Consider the following 15778-nt stretch of genomic DNA (forward strand, 5'->3'; position numbering starts at 1 on the left):
ACAGTGACTGCATGTGTTTGCATGTGAGTTGTCATGTGCGAGTGTGTGTGTGAGAAAGAGAGCGAGAGAGAGAGACAGAGGAGAAGGTTCTGCGGCAGGGACTCTTAACCATCAACTTAATCGCTACCAGAGGACGCACAGAGCAAAAAACTTTCGCAGTCACCTTCCACTGCCTTGTGCGCAAACACACATACACACACTCATATACACAGGGAGTGGGTCAGGCTGTGGAGAGTGTGTGATTTTGGCAGCCTGGTGGGACTCTCTTTGATGTGGGTCGGTCGGAACATTAAAGCCGGCCGGTGAGCTCGAGCTAACCACAGACCCTGGGTCCGATTACCCTGCAACCAACACCAGCCTATATTTAACCGTTAAGAGAGGAAGAATAATTAAGTGAGTCTTGATCAGGGACAAGGCCAAATCAGTCTGCTTTTACATTTAACTATTAATTGGAAGCCAGTGTAACCAATTAGGACCCTGGATGAATAACTCTCTTGTTCGTCCAATAATAAAAAAAAAGAAAAAACTCCTGAAATTTCCCGAAACACAACGCTTGACCTTAGAAGATGTTCTCAATTATTGCAGCATAAACTTTAGTACAAACATATTACTTCAAAAAAACATCGCCGTCCAAAAATAAAATGGAAAAACAAGTTTTGGACAGATAGACAGACGCAGGAGGATGGAGGGGGAGAGAGAGAGATATATAGAAAGAGATGTTTGGAAAGAAAGAATGGACATATGGGAGATGGAGGCAATGGAGGATGTATTGAAAGTGTCAGTGTGTGTGTGTGTGTGTGTGCCCTCTAGCTGTATAATGACCTGCTCTGAGACCACTCGCTCCCTTCCCCGTCTCCCCCTAAGGGCCCATAACCGCCATGCCGGGTCATTATGTGCCCGGTGGAGGACTCAGTCGCACAGCACACAACCGTGGAGCAACGCCGCGCGCTGAGGAGGAGCTGGACGCAGAGGCACCAAAATGGCTGAATTCATTAGCTGGGCCCGAGCTGCCTCTAATTTGCTTCCTTAGGGCTCGGATGGCGCTCATTAAATGGGTAAAAAAAAATAAAAAATCCGCTTTTTACATTATTGTTTATCTTAAATCATGGACACTATGAAAGCGGCGCATCAAGTGAAACGGTAATTGCTGCCAAAGAAAAATATCACGAGAAATATAGGAGAAACTAGCTGTTATATATATGCTACAATATTACGAGTGCTGTTGTGTTGTACGTCTGAAAATAATAAAGATACGGGTATCTGTGGTAGTAACGCAGCCCTTAATGTTTTGCGTAACACCCATGACTGCCATGTCTCCCCCACTTAGCCGTGATGTTGACGCTGATTTCTTCTTACAACTCTGGTCATGTCCCCTGTGAGACCACGTGTGTGTGTGTGTGTGCGAGGAACAGGGGCCCTGTGATGTCACATTCCTGCGCCGCGCGTGGCTCTAGTTTGGCCTCTAGGTTTTAAAGGGGAAAGCTTTGAAACATTACACCATCCCCACACAGTCGCAGCCATGCACACACACACACACACACAGTCAAGGGCCAGTGGTAATACTGCCAGGGTAATAACCTTACAGACTTACTGATCTCCCCTCCCCTCCCGTTCTCTCACCCTCAAATCTTTATTTACCCTACTCTCCCTCTTTATCCCCCCCCTCCTTCTCTCTCCCCTCGTTCTCCCTGTACCTTTTCCCCCCGAATTTCAGCGCGTTTAACAAGCATTTAGATCTTAACCAGATGTTGTTAATGTAGCATGTCTAAAATACTAAACATCAACCCAGCGGAGAGGGGCTACAGCTCCTGCACAGGGCCTGGGAATAACTGACACGCGCACGCACACCTGCACTCGCTCACACACACCTACACACGGAAAAAAACACACATTCACTCCCACGCGGCGCTCAATGCATTTCATGCACACAGAGGTTCCACAGCCCACATGCTAACATGTAAACACACACACACCAGCACAAGCAAACACACGTGTTTCCATCCACACGCTCCGGTCCACCCACACACCCACACACCCACCCCGTTTTACTGCTTAAAACACACGAGAACTTATTACACCAGCGAAAAAATCTATTGTTTCAGGACGACTCTGAAAGCCAGACAATAGGATTGTCACATTTAATACGCTCCTGGTGTGAATGTCAATAAGTTGAACTGACAGAATAAGCTGAAAAAAATGACTTTTGTGTTAAAAAAAACACAAAAAACGCTTGTATCAGCAGCTTCAAATTTGCTTTGTTGTTGTCAATTACGACTTCCTGAGACTTCATTGTATTTTTTCTTTTCGCTCAAATTGCCCGCTCCGCTGTCTTGGAGGCGACTAACAAAACACCTATTACTCTTTTGGAGGAAAAAAAGAAGAAAATCATATGAATAAACATAGCCGAGATTAAAGGCTTGCGTGTCTTGCTTGCTGCGCAGACAGAAACTGTTGTTTCGTGTTAAGAGGGGTTTCATTCTCAGTGCTGTGAGCACTGGGGAGGGAGGGATGTTAATGATTCTTTAATAGCAAATACGAAAGGTTTTCACAGGACAAAAATATGGCTTCAAAAGGTTCAGCGGTGGAGGGAAAAAAAAAAAATTGCCGCAACACCTGGCCTTATACAATAGGCAAGCACACCTACTGTACACCTCCACACGTGTGCACACACACACACACACACCTGCATCTTACACAACAGCCATATTGCATTTCGGCTGTTTGAATCACCTTAGGCTGAGTAGGTGAATTGAGGAGGCGGCACGGCAAGCTTACTGAGGGATTTAGGAATAATTTGAAAAGAAGATTCCTCTCCTCTGTTTCATCCCCCCCCCCCTCCTCCCCCATCCCCATCGCCATCCCTTTCTCTATTTTCCTGGTCTTTTATGATTCCTCGGACCAATATTTATCTAGTGCCTGATTATAAACATCTGGCCGATGGGGCAGTCTGCACAGCGGCAGCCGGCGAAACACACACACACACACACACACACACACACACACACACACACACACACACTCAGAGAGTCGCACACATAGTGGAAATATCACACACGCTCGCCAACGTGACCCTGTCAGGTCCAGACCGGAGGACGGACGCACGGAGGGAGGGAGGGAGGGAGGGAGAAACAGAAAGAGAGAGTCGGACCAGACGGAGACAGAGAGAGAGAACTAGGAGCTGAGGGTTAATGGCCTTCCCATCTCTGTGATAAGAATTCATTCTGTTCTATTACCAGCACTTATCTACAGAGGCTGCTGTCTTTCCCCGCTCTCTCCCTCAAAAACACACACACACACACACGCACACACACACACACACACACACACACACACACACACACACACAGACACACGCACGTACTCACAGCGAGGGTCCGAGATCGATAGATGAACCTAATGAAGAAAGCAGCTGTTTCTCGGCATACCTGCTCAACTCTATCAGCCCAACAAGATCTCCCCGCCGCATTCATCTGTCTATCCATCCATCCATTTATCTATCCACCTATCTATCCATCTGTCCATCTATTTTTATATCTTTTCACACAGCTATCCATCCCCTATACCTATCCTAACTGCTCCTCTCTCTATCTGTCCATCCATCAACTACACTGGTAAACAAAGATACCAGCAGGATAGATATAGTTTCCAATTGACCAGACCGGTCCTTGTCGTGTATTCAAGGTTTATTCATTTTACGAGAACTAATACGAGGCAGGGAATCAGGGAATCTAATAAAATGGCTGCCGAGGTTTCAGAGAATGGCTGTGAGTGTGTGTGTTATGCTTAAAATAGGCCTGTGACGGGCAGTGGCCAAATGGATAATGCTTAAACAGATCTTTATCCTATTGGGCTACCGTCCCGTTTTTAGCTGCATAAAAAAAAAGTAGAAAACATCTGCTTTCAGAGCCACCAAAAGCAAGACTGTAATCCTGGATGGAAATTAAAAGAAAAGATTTATAGAGAGGACGGATAAAAAAAAAAATACAGTTTCATGAAAAGTTGTATTGTTTATTGGTGTTTAACTTCTATAAATTCATTTCTTAAAAATAAGATTTAGAGATTTAGCGCAATAGAAATTTAAACTTTTTTTTTTTAGAATTTATGATATTTCAACTAGGACTGTCAATCGATGAAAATCTTTAATCGAGATTATTGTATGATTGTCCATATTTAATCACGATTAATCGTAAATTAATTGCATTTTTTTTATCTGTTCAAAATGTACCTTAAACGGAGATTTGTCAAGTATTTAATACTCTTATCAACATGGGAGTTGGCAAATATGCTGCTTTATGCAAATGTATGTACATATCTATTATTGGAGATCAATTAACAACACAAAACAATTACAAATATTGTCCGGAAACCCTCAGAGGTACTGCATTTAGCATAAAAATATGCTCAAATCATAACATGGCAAACTGAAACCCAACAGGCAACAACAGCTGTCAGTGTGTCAGTGTGCTGACTTGACTATGACTTGTCCAAAACTGTATGTGATCATAAAGTGGGCATGTCTGTAAAGGGGAGACTCGTGGGTACCCATAGAATAGCCCACTAAAACATAAATATCTCAAGTTGTGTTAATGCGTTAAAGAAATTAGTGGCGGTAAAACTAATTTGCTCTAATGTGTTATTATCGTGTTAACTTTGACAGCCCCAATTTCCGACATGTCTTGTATGCCTGCTGCATTCAATATATAATTATTAGCCAGGACAACAGCATGTAAAGAATTATGACAAGAAATGACTTCAGGTTTCCATTCATTCTCTTCATTATTTGCAATGCTTTTCTATGACCACATGCCTTATTGATGGGGGCTTCGTTTGAGTCTGGAGCACCACACAGCTGCCATTAGCGCATAACAATTTCATATACTGACAATAAGTCCTTGCGACATGTCTTTTAGCCATAAAGGAGTGTGCAAAACAAAAATGTGTGCATCGTCAGGGCCTTGTTATGTGCTGAGGTTTGGGAGGACGGCAGGACTCTTCAACATAAGAAGAATAGAGTCATGGAAGAAAAAGAAAAATATCTCCAAGCCCAAATATTCATTAGGTTGCTCCGAATCATCTCGGAAAGGACCACATGGAACCTGTAATACACGGGCACATATGTTCACATGCAACACACACACACGGACCTGGGGCAACTGCCCCGGAGATGGTATTCGCAGACGGTTACAAATAAGGAGTGTTGGCTTTCCTCTGACTTTCTGAAAAACATGCAAAAAATGTCCATTTCATTACTGGCTAAACAATGTCATATGGGCCCCCACTGGCCCTAATAGAAGCAGACAAAGACAGAGCAGCACACATATGCTTCGAATAAATCAGATTACTGAGGGAGAGTGGGGGAGAGAAAGAGTGAGAGAAAGAGGGAAAGAAAGAGAGACACCGCCAGACACTTAGAGGATTGACAATATTCCCTTTTCTTGCTACCTCCACCCCTCCCTTTCTTTCACTTTCTTAACCCCCCCCCAAGCGGGATCTGTTTTAGATTTGAGCCAGTGCTAGAGCCATATCTCTACCTTATCTCTGCTAGCCGTCAGAAAACAGAAAGCTCCATGTTTCCATGCATTAGACTCCCGGCCCCTGACACGCCACTTGAAAATCTCGCAGCCCCTCAAAAACGGTTGAGCAGGGAAATAAAAAGCAAAGATATCATTTAATCAAATGAAACGCAGGTTACCGGGTTGCATTGATATCTTTTTTCTTTTCTTTTTTTTTCTGAAGTGCGCTCTGATACAGCGTCGTATCAAAGAAAATGTCAGCCGTGAAAATTATGGAAATGCATTTTGGCATTATGACAACAAATGTCACCCAATATCCCCCAAAATGAGATCACTCTTTGACAACCACAAAGCGTCATTAACTGTATTTTTGAAAAGCCATCAGAATTTGAGGGGCTGTGACATTTTCCAACCTCCCCCCCCGCTCGACCACCTCTGGGTATCGAACCCCATGAAGATATCCCGTTGTGTTTTTGGCTCCAATTACGCCAAAGCGCTTCCCTTTACTACGACTGTAAAGGGAAATATTGATTCTCCTTAAAGTTGTAACAAAAAAAGAAAAAAGGCGTAGACAGGGTAGGGAATATGTTAACAATTTGAAGAAAAAGGAAAAATCAATATTCAAATGACTCCTCTCATTGATTTATAATTAAGTCTTAATTGCGGCTAAGGCTTGGACTCTCAAACTGCCGTGTGACGTTGGCCGGGAAAGAAGATAGGGGAACATTATTGATACACTTTAACAGTGGTGGTCGCCCAGACATTGATTCGGCCGTTTTGCGGTGCCTTTGGCATGCTCCGAGGATCTAAATGCACGTGCATTGTGAGGAAGCACACACACACACGCATTACTCAGAAAAGATGCACAAACAAACACACACACCTAAGTGAACTAACACAGCATAATTAACCTTCATCCGGGAAAAGTCAGGGCTGCCTTATCTGCAGACTTCACCGTGCATGTGTGTGTATTTGCTTGTGTGTACGTGTTGTAATTACACCATTAGGTGTGGAACTGATTGACTTCAGATGGGGTTGGTTGGAGGTATTATTCTGGACAAAATAAGTGAGTGAAAGGAATGTGTGTGAAATTATTGAAGCTGCAGATCTTTATGTCCCACTGCATTTATTTGTGATCCCGGTGTTTGTCTCTTCGTGTGCTTCCACTCGTGTGAGTGTGCGTTCATGTTCAAATCTGTGTGTGCATTTGTCCCCACGGGCCTAATCAGGTATCAGATACCTTTTGTTTTGGGAGCTCATTGATGGATGAAATCTTTATCTGTGCTATTGATCAGGAGGGCGCGGGTCCTAAACTGTCTGTCTAGCTGCCTGCCTGCTCCGGCTCTAACAAGATTGCCAGGGCCGAGTATATCAGTTAACATTTAATCAATGGCAGCTTAAGACACTGGGGCTAAGGGAAAGAAGCCCACCGCTTCAGCCCCCTGCCCCAAACCATTACCCAGGATTGAATGGGAACTATACGTGTGTGTGTGTGTGTGTGTGCGTGTGTGGGTGTTGGGGGGGTTCCAGATGATTACAAGGGATTGGGTCTGGTTGATCACATGTCTTCAGGGGACAGAGGTGTGAGTATATGTGCTTTTTTTTTTGCGTCAGTGTTTACAGCCACGCGAGCGCCGGGTTGTCGATACATGTTAATACGTCAAAAACGCCAGAGGGGGTGGTGTGTACTACGCTGCTCCGAAAGAAAAAAATAGGAAAAAGTGAATGAAGTGACTGATGTGTTCGGGAAAAAAAGTCATTCAAATCAAGTGAAGGCTTCAAATTGAACACGCCTGTGTGAAAACACACATACACACACACACTGCAGTGGAAAGATATGACATATCAGGCAATGCGTGATTTTTTTTTTTGCCTCGCTTGCAAAAAGCCTCCTGATGGTAAAATGCAAAACAGGAGAGTCAGCAAAAAAAGAAATATGATCAGTTAGACTTTTCCTTTTTCCTGCTTTTTTTATTTTACCATCAGCTCATCTCGCTGTAAATGAAACCCCATCAGATCTAAGAGGCAGATCCTTCGTCTCCCATCTCCCCAATTTTTTCTTTCATTTTCTTATTCAGGCTATCGCTGGATCTCATCATCATCAAATGTCATTTTGAGAGAATTAAAGATGTACTTACAGTATTTGCCAATGCACTGTGTGTGTGTGTGTGGATGTGAGGTTCAGGAAAGAGAGTGTGTGTGTGTGTGTGTGTGCGTTTGTCAGGGGGTTGCTCTGACGGGGGAAGCCCCTCTCACGTCCCTGCCTTTCGACCAAAGCCTGGGAGATTCCCACCACCAAAAATCAATGTGTGTGAGAGCATATGTGCGCCTGTGTTTGTGTGTCAAGGTTTTGTAAGACAAATCTCTCCAGCGTGCGCCGCTTTAGTGCTATTGAACCAGGCTTCGATCACTCGGCCACTGTGAATAATGCAAGGGAGGCTACTGCTCACTTACAGCACAGGATGCTCACATGTGTGTGTGTGTGTGTGTGACAGCGCGGTCCCTTTTTTCCCCTCTTGCAAATGCAACAGGGCAGTTCTTCGATGTTCCTCCACTTGGCCCTCTTAATCTCATGTCAGATACAGGAACTCCCACATTGATACTGTCTCTTCGAGTGTGTGTGCGCGCGCGCGAGCGAGTGTGTGTGTACGCTGGAGGCTTCTTCAGTAGACGGGAAGAGCTTAACTCGAGCAGACAGCTCAGGCCTGCACTTTGACACACCCTGACTCATTACATACAGCCGGCACACAGAGGAATATTGTCATTAAAAAAGACAATTAGATATGAAGTCAGGGGAGCATCACTTACACACACATGGACACACACGCCCTGCAAACACACACAGGAAAATATAGGTGAACTTCATATCCCCAGGTATGTGAAGCGGAGATATATTTATAATCAGGATGTTACAGAGTAATTAAAATGATTCCAAATGATGAGTGTGTGTGTTTCTGTTAATTAAGCTGAATGATTTGATATGACACAAACCGTAATGCTTTAATGGTGTCCTCTATACTTGATGTGGCTGGAGGGGACGAGGGTTGATGGGGCTATAGGGAGAGACGGGGCGACACGCACAAAAACAGATACAGCTGCTCGTCGGCCCTGCCTGACAGGAGCATCTCTTTTTCCGACGTAATTATCTGTGTCATCACTTATGAGGCAATTAAACAAACATCAGTTCCTATTTCCTCTCCCTCCGTCTCTCCTCTCTTCTCATTCCGCTTCCTCATCTTCTTCTCTCCGGCCATCTGTGCTCCCATCGCCTCTCCACTGCTCTTTTTTTTATTTAATCTACTCCTCACTCCTCTCCTCTCCTCTCCTCTCCTCCTCTTGTCTCCTCTCCTCTACTCTCCTCCTCTTCCTCCCCTCCAGTGTGACTCCAGACAAGGTTTCAATTTCAGCATGCTGATTGTCTCATTGCCGACTCTATGCATGTCTAACACTTACTGGCACTCTGGGGACCGGCAATACACACCATAGAATGCCTATTACACTCCCACACGTTCCTGGCGAGTGTGTGTTTGTGTGTGTGTTTGTGCGCAAGAGGTGATGAGGGTGTAAAATGCCTATTACGCTGAGAGTCTGGTCTCTCTTACACTGGAGAGAATTCTCCGGCGCCTAAAGAGCAGAAAATTGCAACGCTCCTCTTCCTCACTCCCCATTAACCTGCTTTTGAAACAAAGGCCTGACCAAGGTGTATGTGTTTGCATGTGTGTGTGTGTGTAGCCTTGCCCATTAGCCTCATGTGCCATCATGGGTAAAGCACCTTGTAGGCCCAACCAAGCAAAAACACCTCTTTTCTGCATACGTTCTCTTTGTTTTCTATTTTTTTTTTTTAACCACCTACCGCATTTTTACGTAACACCTTCTGTTCACCATGTTTTTGTCTCTATTCAGTCACCCAAATGTATATTTCTATGCCCCTAAATGAACTTGTCACTCATTTTTCTCCATCTTTCATAAAAAACAGCAGGGAAAGGGGAGATGGCGTCTTACGAAGAGCTCCGAGATGACTAAAGCAGCGGGCATATTTGTCTAATTTGCACAAAGACATCCACATCAAAGCACAAATCAAGACCCGGGCTCATTCAATGGATTTTGATCAGTCTATCCATTTCTTTTTTTTTCCCCCAGCATCCTTTTTCCTCTCTCACTGTCACATTCCTCTTTCTCCCTCTCTATTTTCAGAGTGTTATTAGGACATGATAAAAGCGAAAGGGATGTCATGACACGAGACCCCCTGTTAGCATTAGGAGGTGGGAGAGAAAACGAACGGGGGGGAAAAAAAAGGGAGAGAAAAAGATGAAAGAGATTTGTCTGGAAATTATTGCTCACAAGGCATTGATTCTCGGCTTTAATCTCACACAGTGTGCTCAAATTTCCTATTAGGGAGATGAAGAAAGGGAGAGAGAGGGAGATGGGTCTTATTCACATAGGTGGGGAGGTGAAACCTCGCAGGTTTCTCACTGTTTCTTTGGGCAGACATACCATTTCCCAAAGAGAATCTGCATTTTGTTTTGCATGTGCTGTCTTGCTTTAAGGTCATTAGTCTGCTGTAAGTAAACACTGGAGAGGAAAAGCTATTGCCGCTGAACCGCTGGAGGGTCATATAGACGCGCACACACATACGACAAGCCACTGACAGCTGCTGTAGCTGCAAAGCTTCCTCCGGTTAGCGACGATTAGCCTTCGCTATAGGTAATCAATAGCTCCTATCAATTCCATACCTCCCACTGATGGATGAGGTAAAGGAAACAGAGAGGAGAGCGAAGAAGAAGGGAGCAGTAAGAGGGAAAGAATTTGTGGCCGCTTCGAGGAATCGCAGAAATTCTACCTGACAATACTACATCCCTAACGTAAAGTTCCTGCTCTCTTCTTTGTGTGTGCATATAGGCTGCCTTAAACGTCCATCTGTGGATTGTATCATCGCGGTCTGAGATTAGTGGCTGCTTGGACCCAGCGAGCGTATTGCCTGGTTACCGCGGCTCCGGCTCCACACAGCCCTCCCTCCATCACCGGATTGTTTGTCTTAATGCTGTGTGACATGGCCCATTGTTTTGTCCATCTGTGGTTAAGAGTCAATGGACAGAGGGTGTATGAGGGGGGGGAGAAAAGAATGGAGGTGAGGGAGAAAAAAATAAAGAAGAGCAGGGGTGAAAAAAAGGGAGGGGGGGAGATGAAGGCAGAGAAAAAAAAAAAGTAAAGAAACAAGAGCTGAGAGAAAAAAATATTGAGAGTAAGGGGGAAAACATGCAATAACCCGGCGCTTTCAATATGCTCCTCGGACTTCACATCCACCACTTCCTTTTCCAGGACCTTCCAGAGGCTTTCAGCTCCATATGGAGCGGGGGCCTTGAGCTCTTTGTGATATCACCGACGTGAAAGACGTCCTGGCCCCATGACGCCAGTCCCCTCTTCAAAGGGTTAAGTCATATTTAGTATGCGTCCTCATAGCCCCACGGCTTTGTATTGTAAATAAGACTAATGTGGCATTGGTCAGGTATGCTAATTCAGATAATCAGCGCAATTTCTGCAAATTATAACTGTCAGTGTGGTGGGCACAGAACCTTGGCGGAAAACATGAGGGAACAATTTAGCCCGGGTAATACCCCTCCACCAAAGAGCTGCTCAACTCAAAGAAAAACAATCGGCCTGAGCCCATACCGCCCCGACACACCATTTCAAAAATAGTTTATGGTGAACGAGTTTTTTTCTGAGGCACAAGTCAGCCTGCTGCCCTTTTTTTTTTCTTTTCCTATGTGCACACACAGACCGCAAAGTAATTATAATTCACTTGGATGGAATTATTCAAAAAATGACCACATCTTTTACTCCCTCAGCCATAGAGAATATGGTTTTGGGAAATTTGGGGTAAATTGCTACTTGCCGAAAATATAATAATATACATATATGAACGTGTCTTATTTTGATTTGACAAATGATTTAAAACGCAGCGCATTGTCTCCAGCTAAATGTACAGCAATAAAAAAGCTGCATACTTCACAGAGATCCTCTTGGGTAACATCACATTGCTCTCATCAGAATAGTTCCCCCCCAGGAGCTGCATTTTACTCATGTCGGGCACATAAAATAACATTCCAAGTTTTTATTATGCGAGGAATGGATCCCGCCTGACTGAAATCTGTGGACTTTACCTTTTATGTAAGTAACTTCCTGTTTCACAGTAAATGAGGGAGAGAAAGGTCACGAATAATTTATTAACTGTAGGCAATCAGCTGTTTGTAAGCAAATCAATATGCAATATAATTGGCTGCCTTAACCTATTAAACGTTTAATCTAAACATAGATATCTTACAGAGGGGATGGCATTTGCAGCGGTAACTAAAAAAGGACAGCATGATCCTCTGATGAGCCAGTCAGCTGGTCTCACCTACCGCGTTCTGACTTGAAAATGGCCACCACTGCTGCGCTAACTCCGGCGGTTAGCTCGATATGGGTGTGTGTCGCATCCTTTCTCTCACTCCTCCGGCCATCCGTGAATGTTTATGTAATGGCCACAAATTACTGAGACAAACCCTGGAAATAGACTTCTGTCTGAGGAGAGACCTTCTTTAAAAATGAAGACAACCGCTGGAATGGCGAAACCACCCCCACTACCCAGAGGAAAAAAAGTATAAGACGAAGAAGTGAAAGTGAGGGAGGAGGGAAAACCTAATACCTCAAAAGACGCCTCGGTGTCATCGCATCGAAATGCTCTTCGAGGAAACGGCAAAGCCCTTACCCACATTAAAAAATTGAATGCACTTGGGAGACAGGCAAATATGGCACACTTGCACCCATGTCCCATCACTTCCTGCTGGAAGCACATATAGGGATAATAAGTGTCCATTAGGCTCTGTTTTTTTAGCCTACAGCTGCTATCTAAATGGTTAGCACAGCTACACTAATTTGACCAGGACCAAAAATGACCCAGAGCCTTATCACTCAGAGAAAACAAAAGGCTCTGGATACACACACACATGCACACACTCACGATAAAAGTGTTGTCGGTCTCTCTAAGTCAGAAGAGGTCTTTTGTTTAAAAGGGGGACTCAGACAAAGAGGGTCCTCTCCCTCCCTCTTTAATGCATGTTGGGTGGTGGTGCTGGTGGTGGTGGTGGGGGGGTTATAGAGGATGGAGATGTGTGGGTGGAGGGGTGGTGGAGGGATGGATGACAGGCTGGGGCTCTCAGAAATAATTACCTCCATAAGATCCCATCTCCCTTTCCTTTCTGTGAGGGACACGACAGAGGGAACGAAAGGGGAAGGAAAAAAAAATGACAGAAAGAAAAGTATGCAGAAAAGGCCCTAGTGTTTCTGCTTGGTCTGGCTTATGAGGAGCTTTACACATGATGGAGCACAGGGCTAATGGGCGAGCATACACATAGAAAAACATACGCACACACACCTCCTCACAGTGCTCTTTATGGCTAAACAAATGGTTGAGACAGAGGCGGCAACAGGGAAACAGTCAGAGGGAGAAAAATCCCCAACAACTTAACTTAGAGACTGTCTCCAAAAAATCCAGCTCAACAAATTGTTCAAATTACAAAATCGATGATGGAATCCACGTGAATGGCAATCTGTCATATTTTTCCTTTTTTTCTGCCTGGATTTTACTAAACAGCTCCATTCAGGGCGTAACTTCATTACAGAGGAAAAAAATAGATCGAATTTCTCTAACAACTTTTGGACGACCCTCAAAGCAAGATAGCCTCCATGTTTATCCCTGCTCTTCTGATGCAAACTGGCATTTTTTTTTTTTTAATAAACTCAATTTTCTTTAACACTTCTAATTGTACACAGAGACGAGCGATTTATCTCAGCAATGTGGGCACAGAGGGCTTTTTGTCTCCCGAAGGACACGGCTGAAAGATCGGCTGAAGTTTTTTTACTGTACAGTCAGTGAGAGTCTGCGCATGCACACACACTTCGCTCTACACAATGGTGTTTACCTAGTGTAAAGGATGAGACGGCTGGGCACAGGTTCGGGGGAATTACAGACTCAAAAAAGGATAACAAAGAGCGAAAGGTTCTCAAATAAACATGCACTAGCAAACACGTGTATTGACATGCACACAATGCAGTCCAGCAGAAGTACACTCCTGTCTTTGTTCAAAACACCTATACCCTTGCGGTGCGTCTCTCTCTGCAGCACTGTATCCTTAATTAGGCCATAAAATCAGCATCAAAATTGTTTAATGAAAGCCATTCATATGTACATAAAGTCCAGAGCATTAGAACTCTTATTCCCAAATGGGCCTATAATTATCTGGCTCGGTGCCAGGTCCCAGGCTTTAAGAGAAAGATACCGGTCAGCACTTAAATTAATCTTTTTCATACCAGTCTCTAATGAACAGAAAGTGCTCGAGTCAGGAGTTGTAGCCCCAGAAAACTAACAGCACGCATACGCATGCACGTACGCACAAACAGAGGGTCTTTAAACCCAACACTGGCTGGAAATGTTGCCTACTAAAGAGCCTTTTTCCATCGGAGAAAACATTCACATCATCTATCACTATATGAGCCCAAAGCAGCTATATTTCCTTCCATATAACATACTGTAGCATGTAATGTTTGCAAAAAAGCACAAAGGGCTAAAAATATACACACAAAAAACGCTCTATTTGACAGAACTATAGAACAAGAACTCCAATTTATTACATTAACTTTCTGTGTTTGATCTACTCCCCCCTCTGCCTACACCTGCCAAAAAGTGTATGGTCTACAAGGAAATACCTTTGAAACATTTACCACGTACCTTGTGAAAGAATACTGTTGTTCACTAAAAAATTATATAGAGTGGGCAAAAGGAGGGCATCCAAAAAAGTGGCTTAGCATTTTGCGACCCTGCCAGCATCCGCTTAAGCATTTGCACCAGCTTCCTCATGGAAATTCACCGTTGTGGCATCAAAGACGAGGTATAAAAACCGAGGGCCCGAGCAACAAATATGGTGTGTTTTAAGAGTGGAACATTTGAAATAGGTGCAGCAGCGGGCGAATATTGCTTTTGACAGGTTTAAAACCTGGTTGCGCTCGCTGGTTTGAGATGTGAAAAGAAGAGGAAAAAAAAAAAGGGCTTGAAGCCGGGCTTGTGTTCTGGATATAAAAAAAAAAACTGGACAGGAGCAGGAGAGGTGGAATAAGCAGGACAAAAAAGGAGAGAGAGAGAGGGATAGAAAAAGAGAGCAGGAGAAAGAGAGAGAGGGGCGGGGGATGTTAAAATGTACGGTAATGATTTATCTAAGCATGCTTTTTTTTCCTGCTGCACCCCAAATCTCACCGAAACTTTGATCCATGTGTAATTAAAACCAAACGTACGCCGGCTACGGTCTCCATTTCAGCATTGGGAGCTCTTCTTCTATTCGTGTGTGTGTGTGTGTGTGTGTGTACGTTGGGATTCACATATGTTTCTAAGCGCTGGGCCCCCATCTGTTTTGGGAGTACATGTACAGTATAAACAGGACACTTTGGGGAGCACACACACACACAGATGGATGTATGGACTAATGCTATTCTGGAATGCTATTCAAAACGTGTTACCCCCCACCCACCCCGTCCCACCCGCTCCTTCAGGTCAAGCAAAGCAAAAACAAGTTAAGCGCTCATTTTCTCCCGGCAGCATTAACATAGGGATGACTAAATAATGGACCCTGACTCTTGGTCTTCTGGTTTAAATTACAGCGCAGCCCCCTCCCGTTACACCCTGCAACCCCTCACCAACCATCCAACCCCCACTCAAAGAAAAACGATTAATCTTTCTTTTTTTTTTTTTTTTTGTCTCTCTGAATGTTTTACAGTTCTGTTACACTTATTAGCTGCTGGCAGGACGGAGAGTCTTAAATGAAAGCCAAATTGCTTTGGTCATGAGAAAGGAAATGAAAGCTCACTCCAGGGAGAGACTGTGTAGCCGTAGCATACGTGGGTGTGTGTGTGCGTGTGTATGTGTGAGTAACGTATGTGTGTACAGGCCTTTTTTTTTTCTATGAGATACTCCCAAGGTGAAATTTCATAAGCTGACTGCTTGCCTGCCTGGGATGTCCCTGTGCACGGGATAGTGTGTGTGTGTGTGTGTGTGTGTGTGTGTGTGTGTGTGTGTGTGTGTGTTGCACGTATAAGCGCGGCAGCCTAATAGGAACAGTATGCTCATTTTGGAGAGATTAGGAGGAATGGACGGGTCTGTATCGAGAGACGTGATCTGGATATGAAGGCCAGAGGAGGGAGGGAGGGAGGTTTGACAGAATAAAGAGGGAGTGGTG

General features: G+C 44.3%; 1 protein-coding gene across 5 annotated transcripts in view; it reads right to left on the bottom strand.

Annotated features, from left to right (window-relative positions):
- The window catches only part of zfhx4 (zinc finger homeobox 4), an 87353-nt gene that overhangs the window by 22439 nt on the left and 49136 nt on the right, over window positions 1–15778 (bottom strand). The window lies entirely within an intron of this gene.

The sequence above is a fragment of the Sebastes fasciatus genome, chromosome 21, assembly GCF_043250625.1.
Source record: "Sebastes fasciatus isolate fSebFas1 chromosome 21, fSebFas1.pri, whole genome shotgun sequence".
Taxonomy (NCBI): domain Eukaryota; kingdom Metazoa; phylum Chordata; class Actinopteri; order Perciformes; family Sebastidae; genus Sebastes; species Sebastes fasciatus.